The sequence below is a fragment of the Lissotriton vulgaris genome, chromosome 1_1 (genome assembly GCF_964263255.1).
Source record: "Lissotriton vulgaris chromosome 1_1, aLisVul1.2, whole genome shotgun sequence".
Taxonomy (NCBI): Eukaryota; Metazoa; Chordata; class Amphibia; order Caudata; family Salamandridae; genus Lissotriton; species Lissotriton vulgaris.
In genome coordinates this window covers 1,443,037,482-1,443,059,160 of record NC_141685.1, presented here as the reverse complement: position 1 = coordinate 1,443,059,160, position 21,679 = coordinate 1,443,037,482, and positions in this window count along the sequence as shown.

The following is a 21,679-nucleotide window of genomic DNA, read 5'->3' as shown; positions in this document are numbered from 1 at the left end:
ATGTATGCACAGGGTGGTGGCCCCGGATGTGATGCCTAAAGGGATGCTAATGCCAATGTGATATAGGCGTAATACGGTTTAGGCCTAATGAGATGCATAATGTGTTTTTATGCTTTTGATGCCAATGAAATAATGTGTTTATGTTTAGGATGTTTATGCATATTGTGTTTATGCTGGGGAGGCCTAATGCGTAACGTGTTTATGCTAATGAGGTTTGGGCCTAATGTGATTTATTGCCTAATGTCATGCTATGATATTTTAGGATGGTGTCTAATGCTAATGTGATAATGCTTAGGTCATTATCGTACCAATAGTTACTGGTTGTGTTTTGCATTTACTTACCTGTTCTGATGGTTCTGACCGTGGCCGGATTGGCCTGGTCCTGTATATAATCCCCTGTGAATATTGCCTAGTGCCAGTTGGCACAGTGTAAATGTGTGATTATGTTTCTAATGTGTTTATGATAATACAAAGGCTATTTTGATATAACCTTGTGTGGGGTTTATTTTGTAGTGTGCCTAGTTTGTTGCTGCTGTGTGTGTCTGTTTGGCAAACACTTTACACATTGCCTCTGGGATAAGCCTGACTGCTCTAGCCAAGCTACCAAGGAGGTGGGCGGGGGTTATATTCAGTGTGTAACTCCCTTGCCCTGATTAGAGTGGTGGTTTCTATCTGGCTTAGGCACAAGCCCCAGCCAACCATTTAAGTCTCCGATCTAGTAATTCCATTGTGAATGTAGCAAGTCTATGAATCTTGGGGCATTGCTCACCTATGCATGGTATTGTGAGATTCCCTCGGCACCGAGTCTCCCAAGGATCAGCTGATCTTTGCGGGGATTAAAATCAGGGTGATCCTATAATTCTGTAGTGTTGGATTCAACAGCATGATGCATCTGTAGGTCACAGTGGAACTGAGTGGTAGATAGGGAGAATCGTGCCTGAAGCTCGGTGAAGTAATACATGTTAGATCTCACCAGACATCGACTAAGGTAGAGATACCTATGAGGTTCTATTGGTGGAATCACTTGAGTCAGGCTAGTTAGTTCCAACCTCCAGAGGGGAGTTTGCTCTGTTCGGTGCCTAAATCAAAGAGATCCTTGCCACACCAAGCAGATTATCTTGGATACTGCTGCTTATGTAAAGGGGAGTGGAAACCCGTTCAGCCCCAGGTCACCAAGTTCTAGCTGGTAGGATGGGTCACCATTCATTTATTTAAGGTAGGATGCCTGAAAATATAGGTGGATGTCCACTGCGCCACTTCCACTCTCGTAAATAAATCAGTGACGTGTTCTGGGCTATTCGCGTGAGCGCCGGTGCAAAGTAAGGACGCTATTTCCTTGAACCAGAAATTTGGAATTTCGAGTGGGTAGTTCTGCAATATGTACAGAAACCAGAGATGCATCATAATTTTTATTGGTGCAACTGCACCGAGGAAGTTCAGGGGCAGATCATGTCATGCTTTCAGGCTATTTGTAGTGCTCTTAAAGAGGGGTGTCAAGTTGCGGGGTTCAGGGAAGTTCTGACATGGTTGCCACACGTATACCTAAATATTTAAAGCTGAGAGGGATGCCCTGACTCCAATCCATCGACGCTGCGTAACTGCATAGATGGACAAGGGGACTATGTTGTATTAAAGCACAAGAAGAAGACATCCTCAAACAAGTGAAAGAGTTCAAGGGCCCGAGTGCCCAAAGTTGTTGGGTTCCCCAGATTAAGAAGGTTGTCATCTGCATAAAGCGCAATTCTTTCCTACTAGGACTTTGGCCAGCACCATCCTTCAAGTTGTACATCACAAAGGATCAGTCATGCCAAGAGCTTGATGCCAAGGCCGAAAAGCAATTGGGAAAGGGGACAACCCTGTTGGGTGCCCCATTCAATTGGAAACTTGTCACATAGCGTCACATTGACACGGTCTTGAGCCATGCAGTGGGAATAAAGAAGAGAGGTCATTGGCCGAAAATACCGTCTAAAGTCCATATGATGCTGGACCGCTGCCAAGAAATCCCAGTCACAGTGTCAAAGGCTTTTTGAAAGTCAGGGAGGAATAGTGCTAAGTTCCTTGTCAAGTTATCTGTGTGTGAGAGAGTGTGGGTATCATCGGATACAGTGTCAGGTACTACAGAGTGGCATGAAGCCACACTGATTGAGGCAAATCAAGGCAGAGAGGACAGGGTGGAGCCCGGTAATCAAATTTTTAGCATTAATTAGGTCAAGTAAGGGCAGGTTGGTCTTAGGAATAACGATAGTTACTAAATCGAAATCCCCAAAGAAGGACTCTTTGTTAATGGCCTCAGTGTACAGTCGACATAGGTGGAGAACTAATAGGTCTCTGAATGTAGAGTAATACTAAAGGGGAAAGCCATCCGGTCACTGATGGATGTGTGGATTTCATCATCTGTAATTGGTTCTCCTAGGGCTTTTCGTTGGGCCACCGTCAGCGATAGAAGCTGGATATTATTGAGAAGCGGATGGATGTCTTCTATATGAGGTCAATCGTTGTGAGCATAAAGTCAACTGTAATAGGCTGCAATTGCTGCAGTGATGCCAGGGGAAGTTTGGTTCATTGAACCTGAGTCTCCAGTAAGCATGGGCTGAAAATTTGTTCCGCTCGCGAAATTTGCGGATTTTCCGCGATTTTGCAATCCGCGAATCTCACGAAATCGCGGTAAAATCAGAGAATCAGCAGGGACGAATTTTCAGCCAAGCACTTACAGGGTTACAGCAGCAGGTGCAAAAGTTGAAGCTAATTTTTTGTAACCTTTTACAAAAGGGTTACAAAGAAATTAACTTCAACTTGGGCACCTGCTGCTGTAAGCCTGTAAGTGCTTCCTGGCACCTCGTTGCCTACTTGCAACTATTCTCTGACCCTGCTCTGACCCTTGAAGCAGGGTCAGAGAATAGTTACAAGTAGGCAATGAGGCGCCTGTCACGAAAATTAAACCTCAACAGGAAGCACTGACAGATAAAAAACCAATCATTTGCAATGCAATAGGTCTCGAATTAGGAAAGTTTGAGCTATTGGTCTTGTAAATGACAATTTTTTTTGGTGTTGGTTTTGAAAATAGCTAAATTAATTGCTTTGTCATTTACAATGCCAATAGTTATAACTTTCGCAAATGTGACACCTATAGCATTTGTAATGCAACATGTTTTGTATTTATGTGACTTAGATGTAATGATATTACAATTTACAATGGCTTTTAATTGTTTTAAATAATTAATACTTAAATAAAAGTGATTTTAATGTATAATGGCAATAGCTTAAAGTTTTGTAAATAACTTTTGTGAAGATTATGTTCAGTGATTTTATAGTGACGAAAATCCAAGAACAGAAGTGAAATATTAACATCTTTTTGGGACATTTGTATTAAAGCTTGAAACGTTGAGAGAACATATTTGTACCAGTTGTTGAATGGTCGCAGATTGATGCTGGGGTGGGGGTGAGTGTTGATGTGGTGGTGCTGAGTGGTGCTGTGGTGATGCTGAGTGGTGCTGTGGTGGTGCTGAGTGATACTGTGGTGGTGCTGAGTGATGCTGTGGTAGTGCTGAGTGGTGCTGAGTGATAATGTGGTGGTGCTCAGTGATGCTGTAGTTGCGCTGAGTGGTGCTGTGGTGGTGCTGATTGGTGCTGTGGTGGTGCTGAGTGATGCTGTGGTGGTGCTGAGTGATGCTGTGGTGGTGCTGAGTGGTGCTGTGGTGGTGCTGAGTGATAATGTGGTGGCGCTGAGTGATTCTGTGGTGGCGCTGAGTGATGCTGTGGTGGCGCTGAGTGGTGCTGTGGTGGTGCTGAGTGGTGCTGTGGTGGTGCTGAGTGATGCTGTGGTGGTGCTGAGTGGTGCTGTGGTGGTGCTGAGGGATGCTGTGGTGGTGCTGAGTGATGCTGTGGTGGTACTGAGTGGTGCTGTGGTGGTGCTGAATGATAATGTGGTGGTGCTGAGTGATAATGTGGTGGTGCTAGGTGATGCTGGGGTAGCGCTGAGTGATGATGTGGTGATGCAGATGGCAAAAAGGCACAAAAAGCAGTCTAACAAAGGGCAAAAGGGCAGAAAAACAAGGGAAGAACGAGTCTAACAGAGGGCAGAAGGGCACATAAAACCAGTCTAACGGAGGACAGAAGGGCAGAACAACAAGGGAAAAACGAGTCTAAATGAGGGCAGAAGGGCACAAAAAACAAGTCTAACAGGGGCAGAAAGGCACAAAAATGAGTCTAACAGAGGGCAGAAGGGCACAAAAACGAGTCTAACAGAGGGCAGAAGGGCACAAAAACAAGGGAATAACAGAGGGCAGAAGGGCACAAAAACAAGTCTAACAGAGGGCAGAAGGGAAGAAAAACAAGGGAAAAATGAGTCTAACAGAGGGCAGAAGGGCACAAAAAACGAGTCTAACAGGGGGCAGAAGGGCAGAAAAACAAGGGAAAAATGAGTCTAACAGAGGGCAGAAGGGCAGAATAACAAGGGAAAAACAAATCTAACAGAGGGCAGAAGGGCACAAAAAACTAGTCTAACAGGGGACAGAATGAATCCTGCCCTGCGTGTTTTTCCACGAAGATGCCACCTTTTTGTGCAATATCTCTACTCAACTGGAGTACTTTCTACTGCCTAATCAGTAAGTGCTCCCTTGTTGGCTAAATGTATAGGGGTAGATTTACATTAACTGGCGCATCCCCAGTGATGCGCCAGTTATTGTGCCCCGCAGCTCCGCCACCCATGGTGTGCTGCATTTACAATGTGGCGCACCATGTGGCCAAAACGGCACAAATGCGTCACGCATCTGTGCCGTAAAAGCAGCGGATTGCTGGAGCTGCGTCGAAAGCGCAACGCAGCTCCAGCAATGCTCTGGGGGGCCCTATCTCCCCAATGCTGCGTCAAGCCTTGCGCCTGCTTCAAGCAGGCGCAGGGTTATGACGCAGCATTGGCCTAAAAGTGACTGAGTGAAATCTTGTAGATTTCACTCAGCCACTTTTAGGAGGCGTTCCTCCGCAGGAACGCCCTCCCCTGCGCCGGAACGCCTCCTGATGGCGCAGGGCTTTACAACGTGACGCATCTCTCAGATGCCTCACATTGTTAATATCCAGCACCATGGCGCATCTTTTGTGCTGCCACTGCATCAAAAAAGTGACGCAACTGCGGCACAAAAGAGGAGCAAGAGGCTTGTAAATCTGCCCCATAGTGCTTTTACTAAACTGTAGCTGCGTAAAGGGCCGGAAGATGTGTCTCCAGTGACCATGTGTGGATAAGGTAGCAAAGGCCCAAGGATTTCAAGGCTTTAGACAACACTTGAATAAGTATGGTTAGTTAGTGGATGGAGACACACTCGAAGCTCTGGACCTCTTGGGCTTCAGGGTTAGGGAAACAGTTTTGAGAAGTTGTAAGTGTGATCTCCACATGAGATTGGTTCAATTTGCCAGGATTAGTATCCGTTTTTTCCAGCTCGTAATATGAAGGACAGAGACATTTCTGTTTGCAGCAAGGTATCTTTATTTTGATTCATACAACAAGAACAGCCGACACGTCTTTCGCCCCCTCTTGGCGATTTGCGCCGGGGCTTTCTCAAGGCTGTTAAAGAGGAATTAGAGAAAGTTTTAAAATGGTGTGGTCTAAGAGCAGTTGACCCCAAGAGAAACCAAAAAGAACACCAAATGTGCGGAAGTGCTTAGATTAATTCTTTGATACCAAATCACCTAAAGAATCGATATCTGTGCCTAGAGAAAATGATGGTGCCTGAGTACAATGCAGTGATCAGGAGAATTCCAAAGAGCCGCAAAACAAAGTTCAGAAAAAAACAGCGTGGATGAGTTTTAAGTATTATTTTACAAATAGTCAGCAGGATTTAAATAAACGTAAACGAAAGTATAAGAGAGAATGTCACTCTATTCGGTTGGTCAATCAAAGGAATCCCAAAGTATTAAAACAAAGAAAGATGAAGGAGTAGAGAAAAGCAGTGTGGTCAATAAAATACAGTCATAATACCTAAATGGGTTAAATCACGTAGAAAATTCCTGTTTCAAGATGTGTACAGTGTCCGAAATATAAAAATATAATTCTTCAGTAATAAAACATTTCCTGTTAATTTAAACAGAACAGTTCATAAGTGCAATTATGTTGACATCCAGTCATATATATAGCATGTTAAATGGAACAATATGTCAGGCAGATTGGCAATATATAAAGTCAAAGTGTTAAAAAGAAACAGATTTCCAACCGAAATGCCCAGATTCATGCTGTCAATACATGAAATTTATCTAGCCCATTGACAATGATGCCTAGCAATTATATAATGTACTTTTGTCATGGGAATCAAACATCCAAGCGATCATGTATCAGCAATTACTTCAAAAATGTTGATGTTCCTAATATCTTACATTTGGATTGGGGCATCTATATTGCAAAAACCTGTGCTTGCCTCCTTTCAGCAGTATCTGGTTAGTTATATTCAGAACGGCACATGGAAAGAATGTTTAGATAATCTACATATCTTAATTGCACATAATTTCTTCATACATTTTACACATTTTTGCACATTTTGTGACATAGTTAAAAACAGTATATACTAATAATTTCTTAACAGCTTGGTTTGTTTTGCATAGTAGTATAAATGTGGGACAGAAGGGGTTGTGAGGGTTACTAAGTCTTATAACCGGGCATGTGTTAAGGTAATTAGGAGAGGCATAGTCGCCCTATTTGGTCCGCCCGTTAGGGGATATTATGTGACTGACTGGCTGAGATAGCGTCTGTCGTGTTAATGTTAAACCACCGGAAAGTCACAATACGGGGGCGGTTATGTAGGTAGATATCAAGCAAGCTAACAGACGAGCCCCAGTATACATATACGGTCGGAGTGGCGCAGTGTTAAGGAAAAAGAGTATCGAGCGTTTCTGTTTAAGAGAAACGGGGATGAAAATCACCCGCGTTTGTCACGGAGCTGCAAAGAGTAGTTAACGCAGTTTAAGGAACGGCAAGTCCGACTTACTATTTAGGCTAATGCCTTCGATCCTAAAGTCCTCCCGGCATGGCGATTCCTGGGTCAGAACCTTCCGCATCTCGCAGTCGCGGGATCCGGTAGTTAAGGAGGACGACCCGGAAGTAGAGGTATTCACCGCGCGAGTTGATCTTTTTTGGTGGACTAAATTGGGGATGTTTATTATTTATTTTATTGACATAATGGGCATGGAAAGGTTGTCCGTATTGATTTTAAACCAACTATGAAGCAAAAGAGCGTTTCATTACAGCGAAAGTATTTAGGCTGGAGCAATCGGTCATAAAAAGTGTATTGATCGGCTCGGTAAGGCGGACGCCATTTATAAGTGGTGAAAAAAGCCGACCAAACAAAATGTAAAGTTTGGGCAGCTTTTTGGTGGACTTCATTTAGGGTGTTTTTTATTAGTTTTGTTGGCATGGTGAGCATGCAAGGGTTCTCCGTATTGATTTTATTAAAAATGGAGCAAAAAGCGTTTCATCACAAACGAAAGTATTTGAGCTGGAGAGATTGGTCATACAAATGTATTGATCAGCTCGGTAGGGCGGACGCCATTTATAAGTGGTGAAAAGAAGGCCGGTCAAACATGATGTAAAGTTTGGGCAGCTTGTATACTGCAAGTCGTGAATGTACTCATAGAATCATGTGCTTATTTAGAGTTGCCAGAGAGATATTAAAACAATATGTACTGAATCACGAGGTTGGCTATCATTATTGGATTATATTTCCACCAAATGTCAAGAGGTAATGTCTTGACCTCAGAGTATAGAGGCGAGGATTAGAGTGCACAATTCTTGAGCATCCAAGAATGTATCATTAATTGTTTTTTTAGATTGTTTTTTTAAAGTAGTGTGACCTATTAACATTTTGGAACACCCTAGGTCATATGCATAGAGTATATTGTGCCATTGTGCCTCTGCATTTTCCTAAGGGGAATAGAAATGGGAAAACGTGATCAAACAAATTGGCTATTTCTGGAAATATAACAAAGTATATACACCCGGATGTCTATGTGCATCTCGTCTAATATGTGAGTGATTTTGTCCATGCTATTATTTCAGTGTCTCACATATGTGAAAAATGAAAGGATCAATAGTCTACAGATCATTGCCATTTTTGCAGCCCTATGTATACGGTTAAGAGAATATAGTGTCACCCTCACAATCACAACATTGGGTCAATTACAGCCAGTGATGCCACTCATATTCTTGGTTGAGGCCTTTTGTTACAGTTTCCATTCCAATGATTAGTGAGCTCTCTTCTCGACGGAGCATCTGTTCCAAGTCTCCTCCTCGTTTGGGAATTTTCAGTTTTTTTAGGCCAACAAACGTGAAGCTCAGATTGTTTTTGTGATAGTGAAGGAAGTGATCTACAAGGGACTGTCTAGTATCTGTACCATGGATATTCCGGTAATGCTCCTGTATCCGGACTTTCAAAGGTCTTTTCGAGCTGCCAATGTAATGTTGTCCACAAGGGCATGTTATTAAGTAAACAACATAAGTACTTTCACAGTTAATGAGATCTCTGATCCTGTATTTGGTGCCATTGATTAGGACCTCTTTGGTTCTGGATTTGCCCAGTTTGCAGATCGAACAGTTCATACAGGTGTAAAAGCCCATTGTCTGCGGTGGAAATATTCTTGGTTTTGGTTGGATATCGAGAAAGGATGGACAGATCATATCTCTTAGATTTTTGCTTCGTGAGAAAACCATCTGGGGTTTGTCTTGTATTGTGTCGGACAGAGTTGGATTATCTTTCAACAGATGCCAATGTTTTTGTAAGGCCTTACGAATATGTTGTTGCCCGCTGTTGTATTCAGTTGTAAAGCGAATAGTTTGTTTTTTCTCTTGTGGTTGGTTGTTGTGCAATAAGCTCTGTCTGTCAGATGTTTTGAATTTAGTAACTGCTTTGGTAAGTTGTTTCTCTTTGTAACCTCTTTGTCTCAGACGTTCAGTTATGTTTGCTGAATGAGTCTCATACTCTTCCACAGAGCTACAGTTCATGCGTGCTCGTCTGAATTCCCCTCCTGGGATGTTAGTGATGGTATGGGCAGGGTGGCTGCTGGTGGCATGTAGGATGGAGTTTGCAGAGGTTGGTTTTCTGTACATTTTAGTGTGTAGCTGATTCTCTGAAATGTAGATAGACAGGTCCAGGAATTCGATTTCTGTTTTGGAGATGTTATATGTAATTTCAATACCCCATTGGTTTGGTGACATGGACTTAATAAATGATCTTAATTTGTCCTCAGTTCCTTGCCAGATCATTAGGATGTCGTCAATGTAACGACCCCACATTATTATATTGTCTGTCACTTCTTCCGGTCTTTCTTGCCACAGCCAATGTTGTTCGACCATTCCCATCAGGAGGCAGGCATATGGGGGTGCAAATTTTGCCCCCATTGCCGTCCCCCGCAGTTGTAGGTAATATTTTCCATTAAAGAGAAAATAGTTGTTGAATAGACAGAATTCGAGGAAGTCAAGGATCATTCTGTTGCGCGCCGTTAGGTGGACTGAACGGGTTTGCAGGTATTTCCTGGTAGCAGCTATACCATCTGAGTGTTTTATTGAGGTATATAAACTGGTAATGTCAACATTAACACGACCGACGCTATCTCAGCCAGTCAGTCACATAATATCCCCTAACGGGCGGACCAAATAGGGCGACTATGCCTCTCCTAATTACCTTAACACATGCCCGGTTATAAGACTTAGTAACCCTCACAACCCCTTCTGTCCCACATTTATACTACTATGCAAAACAAACCAAGCTGTAGGTGTCGGAGTGCAGCCCTGTCTATGTCTATTTCGCTAAAGAGTGGCTCAGTGGTGCTTGGGTCACCCTAGTTTCATTGTCAAGGATGCGTGCCTCCAGCTATACGATATCGCACTGCCTCTCTTTTTCTTTACATTTGGGACAGCTCCTCATCTGCCCCCATATTGTGGACTTGCTAGCCAGTTTGCTAGCCACCCACAGTGTGCCTGAATCTCGTACAGAGCCGGTATCAAGATCAAAGAAGGGCATGAGCTTCTTGGATAAGGGCTCCATCAATTCCTCGTCTGTCAGGAGCTGTGCATTAGGACACCACATGGGGGTACCAGAGAGGCACGGACCTGCCACCTCTTGATTTGCGGTACAAAAGGGGGTGGTAATGGACGGAGCATCTGAACCAATCAAACACTCACACCCAGTCAAAAGATCTGGGTTTAATCCATCGCCGTTCTTTAGCCCACTCTGCCACCCCAGTTCAGACATGGCTATATGCAAATCAGTCTGACCCTGTGCCTCATGGGAACAGTCCAGCCCGAACTGCCAAGCCATGTCTTCCCTGGACCGGAAACAAGCTTCCAAGGACCGGTTTCTGGCATTCCAGCCGTCTTCAGCCCGGCTTGCTTGAATCCAGTGGCAAGCCGGGCTGAAGACGGCTGGAATGCCAGAAACCGGTCCTCGGAAGCTTGTTTCCGGTCCAGGGAAGACATGGCTTGGCAGTTCGGGCTAGACTGTTCCCATGAGGCACAGGGTCAGACTGATTTGCATATAGCCATGTCTGAACTGGGGTGGCAGAGTGGGCTAAAGAACGGTGATGGATTAAACCCAGATCTTTTGACTGGGTGTGAGTGTTTTATTGATTCAGATGCTCCGTCCATCACGACCCCCTTTTGTACCGCTTTTGGCCAGCATAAGTGTGGCAGGGTATGCTCAGACGTGAGTTCCTTGCTCACTTTGCCACTGGATTCAAGCAAGCCGGGCTGAAGACGGCGGGAATGCCAGAAACCGGTCCTCGGAAGCTTGTTTCCGGTCCAGGGAAGACATGGCTTGGCAGTTCGGGCTGCACTGTTCCCATGAGGCACAGGGTCAGACTGATTTGCATATAGCCATGTCTGAACTGGGGTGGCAGATTTTGCTAAAAAACGGTGATGGATTAAACCCAGATCTTTTGACTGGGTGTGAGTGTTTGATTGAATCAGATGCTCCGTCCATCACCACCCCCTTTTGTACCACATTTACAGAAATATGGCACTCTTCTCTCCTCTCCCTAAGACCAGTGCAGAAATGAGTAGCCATCCGCCATGGACACACCTTTGCACAATAGTGTCAGGGTGTCTCTGTGAGTCTAGCATAGGTTTTGTACTGGACAGATTTTTCCCCAGAGTTTTACATAAGGCAAACTTGAACCAAAGGTATCAGAGCACTTTACATGAGCACCAGTTATGTTACACAAGGACACATTCATTTTTAGGCATGGGGAGGTTAAGTGATTCGCCCAGAATCACAGGATGTTGAGCCTCATTGCCGAGACTCAAACTCGGTTTCCCAGATTAGAGATCGACAGCCCTAGCCCGTTCGGCCACTTCTTCTCCCCAAAAATTCTTTTCCAGTACAAGATACAATGCTTTGACCAACTTTAATCCTTTTGCCATGGGGATTTGGGGGGCAGCCGTCTATCAGGTCTGTCCCCAGGCAGATTGGGAGGGGGGTTATCACGTCAGCCCATAAGCTGCCATTTTGTGTTGGGTTATTTTTGTAGACTAATGCACCTGAAACTATATGTAGTGTCATGTTGACGTCTCTGCCATCATTTTCAGTTCAGGTGATCTGGTGTCTGCTGTCAGGGAGCAGTTAGGAGTTTTTTACTTTTATACTCAGGGGTTAACGTAACATGTGTAGGTGAGTAGGTTGAAAACATACCAGTTTGCCAGAATGTCAGCAGTGGATTTGAAAGTTGCAGAGGTGATGCAGCTATTGAAATAGGCAGTGGTCCTCAACCTACGGGTCGATGGTACTACAGCGGGGCCTGCAACCAGCCCGGCCCATAAAGCATTGGTGTGTGTGGCCACCACACTGGTTGCTTGCTTACAATTGCAAAAATGTCAGCAGTGGATTTGAAAGTTGCAGAGGTGATGTGGCTATTGAAAGAGGCAGGGCTCTTTGACCGGGGGTTCGATGATACTGCAGCGGGGCTTGCAACCAGCCCGGCCCAAAAAGCATTGGTGTGTGTGGCCACCACAGTGATTGCTTCCTCACAACTGCAAATACGTAGGGCAGCAGCATAATCTGTTACAAAGGTGAGCCTGTAATTAAAGAGGCAGGTTCCATCATTGGAGTCCCCCCACATTGGTTGAGTGGCAAGGCAGTGCTGGCCCAGGTGAGAAGTGGGAGGAAGTCTTGGTGCTGCTCCGACTGGGGAAGTCAGCATGACAGTTGCCCAGTACAGTAGAGAGAAACGATGCAGTGGGCTGGGCCCTGAGGGAGTTATTTTAGGATTGGCAGGAGAGGGAAGGAGAGTGGAGTCAGGGCAAGCCCACATGTGGCATTAGTGAAGGTAGGATGGGGCATGGTTGGGTCTCTACTGCCCAGTAGGGAAAGTGTGGGAGCCAGCTAGAAAGGACCATATAGAGAGGCCACAGAAAGGGTGGGGTTCACATTGAGTGAAGTAGAGGAGGGGGCAGAGACCTAGTGGCACAGTTGGATAACTACCTGGGAAGGGGGGAGCTTGCAGGCATTTTAAGGGGTGCAGAAGCAAGGGAGCACAGGACGTTTTGGTGGGGAGAGATACCCTGGGAAAATTTGAGATGCCCATCTGGCCACCAGGACGGTAAGGGTGGGACAGGGGCAGCCAGGGGCTCTGCATCTCCCATAGTGGCTGTCATGCTGGAATGGAGTGGGGAGGAGGATGAGGGGCTTCGACATGGGTTTGAAGAGAGAGTTTTGGGGTTTGACAAGCAGCACAGTCGGGGGAGATGGGAGGGTGATTGGGAGGTGGGACAGGATATTCCCACTGGTAGGTTATTCTGTATGAAACAGGAGCCTAATAGGGCCAGCAGTAGAAATCACAGGGGCACAGCACACCAGACCTGTAAACCTTTCGGCAGGTACAGGACCGGCACAGATATTCGGACTCAGACTTGGTGGAGCTGAGTGCAGCTTGCATACACTAAGGGGAAGAGACAGTTGGGCCCTAAGTGGTTCAACTGACATGGGTGAGGGACCTCCATTTGGTAGACCCAAGAAGATCCACAGCAACCTCGTCACCCCATACAACTGTGAGGTCTTGAAAGGCCTACAGTGATTGCAGCTGGACAGACAGGCGAAAAGTGTTTACAGAGCAACAGGGTTAGTTATTTTGCCCCCCCTGGCATTGCACGTCGGCCTATCACTCCCTCACCAGTTGAGGTTTACATGTAGGATGAGAGTGCTGACTCCAGTTGGAGCGATGTAAAAGACTGGCTAGAGATCGCATTGTTGAACTATGACATTAAAAGCCTGGAGGAAGGGGAAGTGAGGGATGAAGAGATAGGAAGCTGTGCGAGGGGGGGTGTAACTAATGTCATGTCCAGTGTGTTAGAGGCAAACTTGGAGTGGCCAAGTAGGTCACTGGGGGCGCAAAGGCCCCTGGTGAGGTGTCAAGCAGCAGTACAGGCACCGTCCGGGTAAAGCCAGGGCCATTGCAGTGGGTCTAGTGATGGTATCCACAGGTGTGGATGCAGGGGGATCCAGGAGGGTAGGGGTGCAGCTGCAAAAGTGAAGTTATGTCACTGATGTTAGTGAAAGCATGGAAGAATGAAAGGGAGGCATACAGGAAGAGATAAGTGAGGCAGGGGGGAGGGAGTGAGTAGTGGCGAAGGGTCAGGAACTGGGGGGCATAGAAAAAGAAGAAAAGATGGAGGGGCTGGGGAGTAAGGAACTCAAAATAAATACATTGCCCTACAAGTTAGTTATCAAGCCGCTGGGAGCTCATTTAATGCTGGCCACAAAGGAGCGAATATGGAAAGATTATGTGGCAATGCTAAACCTCTTAAATAGAGGGGTGATATCTAAAAAAGGGTTTGAAGGAGGAGGAAAATGAGCTAGCAAAACGCCGTAAAGTACCCTTGACAATTGAAAATTGGACTGCAACATTCTTAATTTACAACAGCGTTTTCTGTAAAAAATATCTGGAGCGCTGTGTCGTCATGTTCAATACAAGGATGTTAATTAAAAGGCCCAGCTCACCGGGGGAGGGTAAGCTTCGGCTCAATATGACCTGGAATTTTGGGCACAATTGGTATGGACCCTGAGGAAAAGTGGAAGGAGTTAGATTCAGATATGTGGCAGCACACCATGGGGGCAGCAGAACTGTATGCCAAGTGTTTGGCCAATTGTATATTACCCCTTTCAGAGTTGCCCACCCGGGGTGGGGTGGATTTCACAGCAAAAACTAAGATGGGCTGAGGGGGTAACTGTTGGGACTTCAATAAGGGGATGCACACTTTGGAATACTGTAAATTTTCCCAAGAGTGCTCCAACTGCATGGGAAGGCATCCTCTTATTAACTATTTCGTGGAGGGAGGGGGCCAGCAGGGGTAGGGTTCCAGTCACTGGCAGCAGGAGCCACACCAGCAGCAGTTTTCGGGCAACTGGGGGCTAGTACTCAGGTTAAGATTAAAAGGTTAGAGTAATGGCTGGGCTTCTTCAGGCAGCGGGAAGGGGCAGAGATTCTGGTAGAGGGGTTCAGAGAAGGGTGTTCTTTTGGCTTGCGAGGGTCGGTTTGTGCGACATTGGGTATATAACTGGAGGCCAACAATAGAGCACAAGCAGGCTGTCTAAGACAAATTGGAAAAATAAATTTCAGAAGGCATGATGGCGGGCCAATTCCATGATTGGCCAATGGAGGATCTGATTGATTCTCCAATAAGGGTGGTGCTAAAAAACGAACAGAGGCAGTTTCACCTGATTTAGCGCTTGCCGTTGGCCAAAAGAGGGGGTCAGTGAATGATTTTATTACAGTTGAAGTGGCATCCGAGTCATATTCTTCCGTGAATGTGGCCATGTCACTGGTGGTGATGTTGGGCCCAAGGGCACTAATGACAAAATGTGACATGAAGTCAGCTTTTCGGCTGCTTCCGGTGCATCCTGATGACTTCCAACTCTTGGGTATACAATTTGAAGGATGTAAGTACATAGATAAGGCTTTATATAGGGCACACCTTTTGAATATTTCAGCTCCTTTTTGAAGTGGTTGTTTACATTGGAGAAGTGTGGCTCAATGATTAGAGCGGCAGACCCTGATGCAGAGGTCTAGCCCGGGACCAGGGTTCAATTCCCTACCTCGGTGGGTCTTGGGCTCAAAATTCCACTGACCTGATAATTCTCGCCTTGGTGCCTATTCCAATCATGGAGTCCCACTCTGCAACACTGGGCAATAGCTTGCTTAATCTCCACAACGGCCCCAACAATGCTAAGGATGTCTGCCCTCCACCTTGGGGGTGCCCAGGAGTGGACGCCTCACAGGGAAAGCCAGGATGGGTTCCACAGCGGTATTCATACAAGCGCCTTGAGACCCTTGCGGGTGAGTAGTACGCTATACAAGTATCAATTTATTTTACATTTTTACATGACAGACGAGCGATCAGTTGGTATTGCACTACTTGGATGATTTCTTTTTTGTGGGGACACCTGGCTCGATGGACTGCCTATTAATGTTGGCAAGGTTCCAGGAGCTCATGGGTGATATTGAGGATGCCTTTAGAATTAGAAAAAACAGTAGTCCCACAAACAGTGCAATTCTTTCTTGGAATTGAACTTGACTCCGGTCACATGGAAGCGTGGTTGCCACAAGATGTAAATAAATGTAAATGTAGAGTATTTATATAGCGCACTTCTACCCGGAGGCCTTGTAACGCTGTATTCATACCGCTGTGGAACCCATCCTGGCTTTCCTGTGAGATGTCCACTCCTGGGCACCCCCAAGATGAAGCTAGGCATCCACAGCACTGCTGGGGCTGTTGTGGAGATTAAGCAAGCTATTGCCCAGAGTCACAGAGTGGGACCCATGATTAGACTAGGCACCAAGGCAAGAATTATCAGGTCCGGGGAAGTTGAGTCCAAGAACCGCCGAGGCGGGAATTGAACCCTGGTCCCGGGCCAGACTTCCGCATCAGGGTCTGCCGCTCTAACCATTGAGCCACGCTTCTCCGCAAGAGACAAACAAAAAGATGTTAAGTCTGTTGGAAAATATGCTCGCACAAGAGAAGGTGAATGTGAGAGAGGTCCATGCACAGTTAGGTCAATTGAACTTTGCTTGTAGGGTAATACGGGCAGGAGGGACATTTTGCAGAAGAGTGAGTCTCCCCCTATTGAGTCTATCATTACCTCATCATCATTTAAGGCTCATGGCAGGGATTAAGGAGAATCAGTTTTCTTGCACTCTTTCAGCAGGATTCCACTACGCGTTAGAATGAGATGGACTAGGATGTACAAATATTCTCAGACGCAGCCGGAAGAGTGAGTTTTGGTCTTTTTTGGCAAGGCAGGAGGTGTGCGGAGCGATGGTCAGAGTGATGTGCTAATGGGGACAGGAGCATTGCCTTTCTGGAGTTGTTCCCCTTACCTGTACCTGTGTCCTTGTGGGGAGCAGAGTTGTCACAGAGAAAGGTGCTGTTCAGAGTGGATTTCATGTCTGTAGTCGAGGTGGTGAACAGACAGTCAGCCAGAGATGTGCAGGTTCTAAAATTTCTGTCAATATTTGTTTTGTTCATGTCACGATAATTCTTTCAGAACACAGCATGTGCCAGGTGTGGACAATGACACTGTGAATGCTTTGTCTTGTTCACAGTAGGGTGATTTCAGCGGTTGGCCAAGGACGCCGGCAGAGACCTGAAGCCCATGCTAGAGTAGTTATGGTTGGTTGGCAAGACAGGATGGTACAGCTGGTGGTAGGGTCCCTCACGGAGTTCAATCAGAGAGCTTATAGTCAGGAATGGAGGGAATTGTTGCGTTCAGGGGTGCAGGGTAGAGGATTGGTTGCGAGCAGATGATGTGATCCAGTTTAGACTGTATTTGATTGAAAAAGGCCTGACTCGAGTCACAATCATGCGGGGCAAACTGGTAAGCGTGACATTCATTGGTAAATTCTGGTAGGGTTATGCACCTTCAGAAGGTGAGTTGGGACGCAGGATGTCAATAATGTAGGTGTGAGAAATGGTGAGTGTGGAGTTTTTGGGCGGTTCCTGCGGTGTGCAGCGAGGGATCGCAGTGTTGCTTGTTCTTGGTATTTATATCTTGGATGTTCTTTAGCACTCACCAAGTGTCGGAAGGGGCAGGGGCCAGAAGGGGGTGCTGTGGGAGGATATTTCTCAGTGGTTGGATCAATGGGTGGTCTGACTCTCTTGCTCCAGAACAGACTAAAAAGCTCAGGGTAAGTGGGTTGTTCTGCATGCGTTAGGTTACTCGCGGTGATGCCCAGTGAAATGGGGGTTGTGTTGGGTGCCACGCAGTGGACGTAGCATGGGTTTGTTTTTTAGGCACAGATCTGGGAAGAAGGTGACCGCTTTCAATTGCTAGTGATATATTGCGAAAAGCTCTGTTCAGATTTGGGTTTCCCACCCTGCTGATATTGGAATACATTATTGGTGTTGCCAGTTGGGGAACCATGTCCAAAGGACAGGTGGCAGGTAGTTCAAGTTTCACTTTAGACCATTTAGTTGCTTAGCAGTGCTTTGCATTACTTTCAAGTTATTTTCCAGCGTAAAACAAGTTGGACACTGAAAAGTAAATAGGTGGAAAAAGATTTAGCGTCAATTTGCATCACTTGTGTGACACAAACACTGTGTTTAATCTTAGAGTAGACCCCTTCATATTAAGTTTAATATGTGATCTAACTTGAGCACAATCCAATAGATATTTTTACAGACTTTCAGCTTCAATATCTTGTTTAGGATTCTAATTAAATACTTGGGGGCAGATTTACAATAACTGGTGTATCCCCAGGGATGCGCCAGTTATTGTGCGCCACAGCTCCGCCACCCATGGTGCGCCGCATTTATAATGCGGCGCACCATGGGGCAAAAATGGCACAGGTGCATGACGCATCTGTGCCGTAAAGGCGGTGTATTGCTGGAGTTGCGTGGCAAGCGCGATGCAGCTCCAGCAAAGCTCAGGGGTGCCCTATCTGTCCAATGCTGCATCAAGCCTTATGACTGCTTCAAGCAGGCGCAGGGTTTGGACGCAGCATTGGTCTAAAAGTGACAGAGTGAATCCTTTTAGATTTCTCTCAGCCACTTTTAGGAGGCCTTCCTGCGCAGGAACGTCCCCCCCCTCGCGCCGGAACGCCTCCTTATGGCGCAGGGCTTTAGAATGTGACGCATCTCCCAGATGCGTCACGTTGTAAATACCCCGCACCATGGCGCATCTTTTGCGTTGCCGCTGCGTCACAAAAGTGACGCAACGGTGGGTAAAAGAGGAGCAAGGGGCTTGTAAATCTGCCCCTATGTCCATTCCATGTATTCTATGTACGTTTCATATTTAATCACTTTGTGGTGACATTCTTGTCGTTTTCGACATTTATTTATTGTTTTCATTATTTAAAGTTCAGCAGAAGAAAATGATATACTGGTTTGATTACGTGTGGGCCATCTTCTTTCTGAGGAGGCATTGTCTTGTCCCCTTCATTTGCTGCAGGGCTCGGATTGGACCTGGCTCGGATAAAGCCTACATTCTCTGCCCTGAAACAGCAAAGTCGGGTTTAGTTTCTCTGGGCACAGAATTATTGGGTTTCCCAATTTGCAGAGCTATATTTTGGGAACCGGAAAACTTGCTTTGGCAATTTGTAATGAGGACCTAAAAATGGTACAGTTGCTATTGCTTCTTTGCTTCTTCTACGGATTCTCTTATGGCTTATTAAGTTTTGTGATTTCACTGAAGATATATTAATAGAATCCAAAATAATTCCGCAAAGCATTCAATATCACGATTCACAATTTTCATTCTTATTTTTATGAAAAATGTGTTTTCTCTGTAATTATCAGAGGAAAAATATGTACTTTTTGAGTGTATTTATTATTCACTATTTGACATTTAAAAGCTCTAAAATGACGCAGGCCTGTATGTGCAGGCTCAGCTTGTCTTAGGGCCTTAAGCCTTACTGACTCAATAAAGGCTGTGTGACAATAAACAGAAGCAAACAACAGTTCAGTTCAGTAAGGGCACGATTCCAATGCCTGATAGTGAGTGTGTAAGGCAGTGAAGCTCAGGATGTATATCCTTACCATCCAATCCGAGTGTGTGGCAGGCTTTCTGGATATGCACATGTGTGGTCCAATAATAAAGTTGATAGACTTTTCTTCATGTGATTTGGATGCCTCCATTCGCATTTTACTTGTGGTAAATGTGGGTGTATGTGTTTTTTTCCTCTAAATATTATTGGGCACTTCCTATCCAAAGTTAAGATGCGCTGCTTATTGCATGCGTCACATTTGCAATTACAGTTGTTAGAATCTCATGCTCTTCATACATTGGGGTATATTCACAAGAACATGTGAAAACTACCACAATAGTAGCATAACGCAACTTTCAACATCGCAGTCCACAGCGGGAAAATACCCTGTGACAACGTGGAATTCACAAAATGGTGGTAGCATGCGATAGTCTACCGAAACCACGGACAATGTCCGCGATAGAACCACCGCGATGGAGACAATGACACAAACCACAACACCAATAAACATGTGATGAGGAAGCCAGCGATAAGGAGCACCAGGTCTGCAACACACACCTGGCAGGTGGGATAAATCACCATAAAAGTCGAAAAAACACACAAACACAAACTGACCAACACCCTAGCACCATGGAGGCTGCAGGAGCAGAGGATGAGCGCAACCCCACAAGCACCCCGGATGACCTCAGGGAAGGGCAAGGACAAGAAGAAGAGGAAGACCAAGTTCAGTCCGCAGGCAAACAGGATAATAGTCACGGAGGTGATGCAACACCATCAACAACTGTTCGTCACCTCCATTGGGCACCAAAAATGGAATATGGTAGGACATAGTGGACAAGGTGAATGCCGTCGGGGAACACAAGAAGACAATGGACGAGGTCAAGAGGCAATGGAATGACATCAAGGGGCGGACCAAGGAGAAACTCACCACCAACCAGAAGGCAGCAATGCAGACTGGAGGTGGGGTCCAAGCACACAGCACGAGCTGAATGACATGGAGGAGCTGATGTCGACAGTCATCAGTGTGGAGACTGTGGCCAGAGTCAGGGGATCGGATGCTGCTCGACAGGACACAACACTACAGCATAAGGGTGAGTGACTACCAGGTACTGGGGGGACGGGAGGAGATGGGCACAACGGCACACATGCACAATCAAGCACAGCACAGTGCAGACCCACAATGACTCTGGGTCCTCGCCCAGATCTACAGACTGTCACAATGTACAATGCCATGCTGTCTGAATGTCAACATTTACCATGTGACTACATGCATGTGGACATTTCGTAATACACCATCTCCCATTAACTTTGCAGGAACACTGTCAACACCTCCTGAAGAGCAGTCCCAGGCACTCTTCACTGATGATGAGGAGGACAACACCAACATTGACACCAAGCCATCCAAGATATCATGGACCTCATCTGCAACTCATCTCAAGGATCAGGTCAGGTCAGGTCAGCTGCATCGATGAGACCCCAACCACTATCCAAAACACCCAGCTGGAGGCACCCAGAGCCCTACACCCCCCCCCCAAGACCCCCAGGAACAACACATGGCCTTCCAATGACGTGTGCTGGAGGGCCAGAGGGACACCGCAGATCAGGTGCGGTTGGGCTTCGGCAACATGGCAACCAAGCTTGATGCCATCCTTGGCTGTGAAGCCCAGCTCCATGGTCTCCAACCAACCCTGACTGACATCGCTGAAGTCAAGACACAGAGAGAAGAACACCTGTCCACTCAGAGTGGCTCCAGTGATACAAGCTGTGAGCTCGCACACATGCGGAGGCTCATGGAGGACAGGGTGGGGATGGAGGCTGAAAGGATGGCAGCCACTGCTGCACATCAGCGGAATATAGCAGCGATCTACCATGCCCTGTAGATCATCATCATGGCATTGCTGGCACAAGGTGTGGTGATGTTGAATGCAGCTGCCCCCACACTATCCACATCTCCGCCCCCTGGTGTGGCTATCCCTCCCTACAAGGCAGGACTAACCACTCCTGCACATGAGGTGTCTGTGCCACACAGTGTGGCAGACATTCCACCCCCGGCACCTGAGGTGTCTGTGCCACACAGTGTGGCAGACATTCCACCCCCAGCACCTAAGGTGTCTGAGCCACACAATGGTAGACATTTCATCCCGGGCACCTGAGGTGTCTGTGCCACACGTGTGGCATACATTCCACCCCTGGCACATGAGGTGACAGTGCCGCATAGTGTGGCAGAAAGACCACCTCCGGCACCTGAGGTGACAGTGCCACACAGTGTTGCTGCCCGTACAGCAACCCCCCCAGGTGGGGCAGGGCACATATCCGGGGACGAGGACGTTGATGGGCTTGTGATCATAAGGGCTTAGGTGCATACATTTCCATCCCTGGTCTGTTCCTGATTGGTCCCGCACGTGGCCGCATGATGTTCCACTGATCTCCAATTCACTCAGATGCACTCACCTTGGACAGTGGCATGGACTGCCACATCCTGTTTGATGACCAATGACACTGTGACCAGACTGCACACTGCACCTCTCCTCTACCGCAGTACTTGTCTTCCACAGATGGACTCTGGCTGGCCTTCCACAGGCCCAGAAGAAACTTTCTAGTCTGGACATGGACTGAACCATGCCCAGTGCCCAAAAGTAATTTTTTCAAGCTCAGCCCTGTTTTGGTCGTACGGCAGGCCAGACCACTCCGCTCACGCTCCCAGGGGGGCCTTGTTGCTACCCGTCGCAGGCGT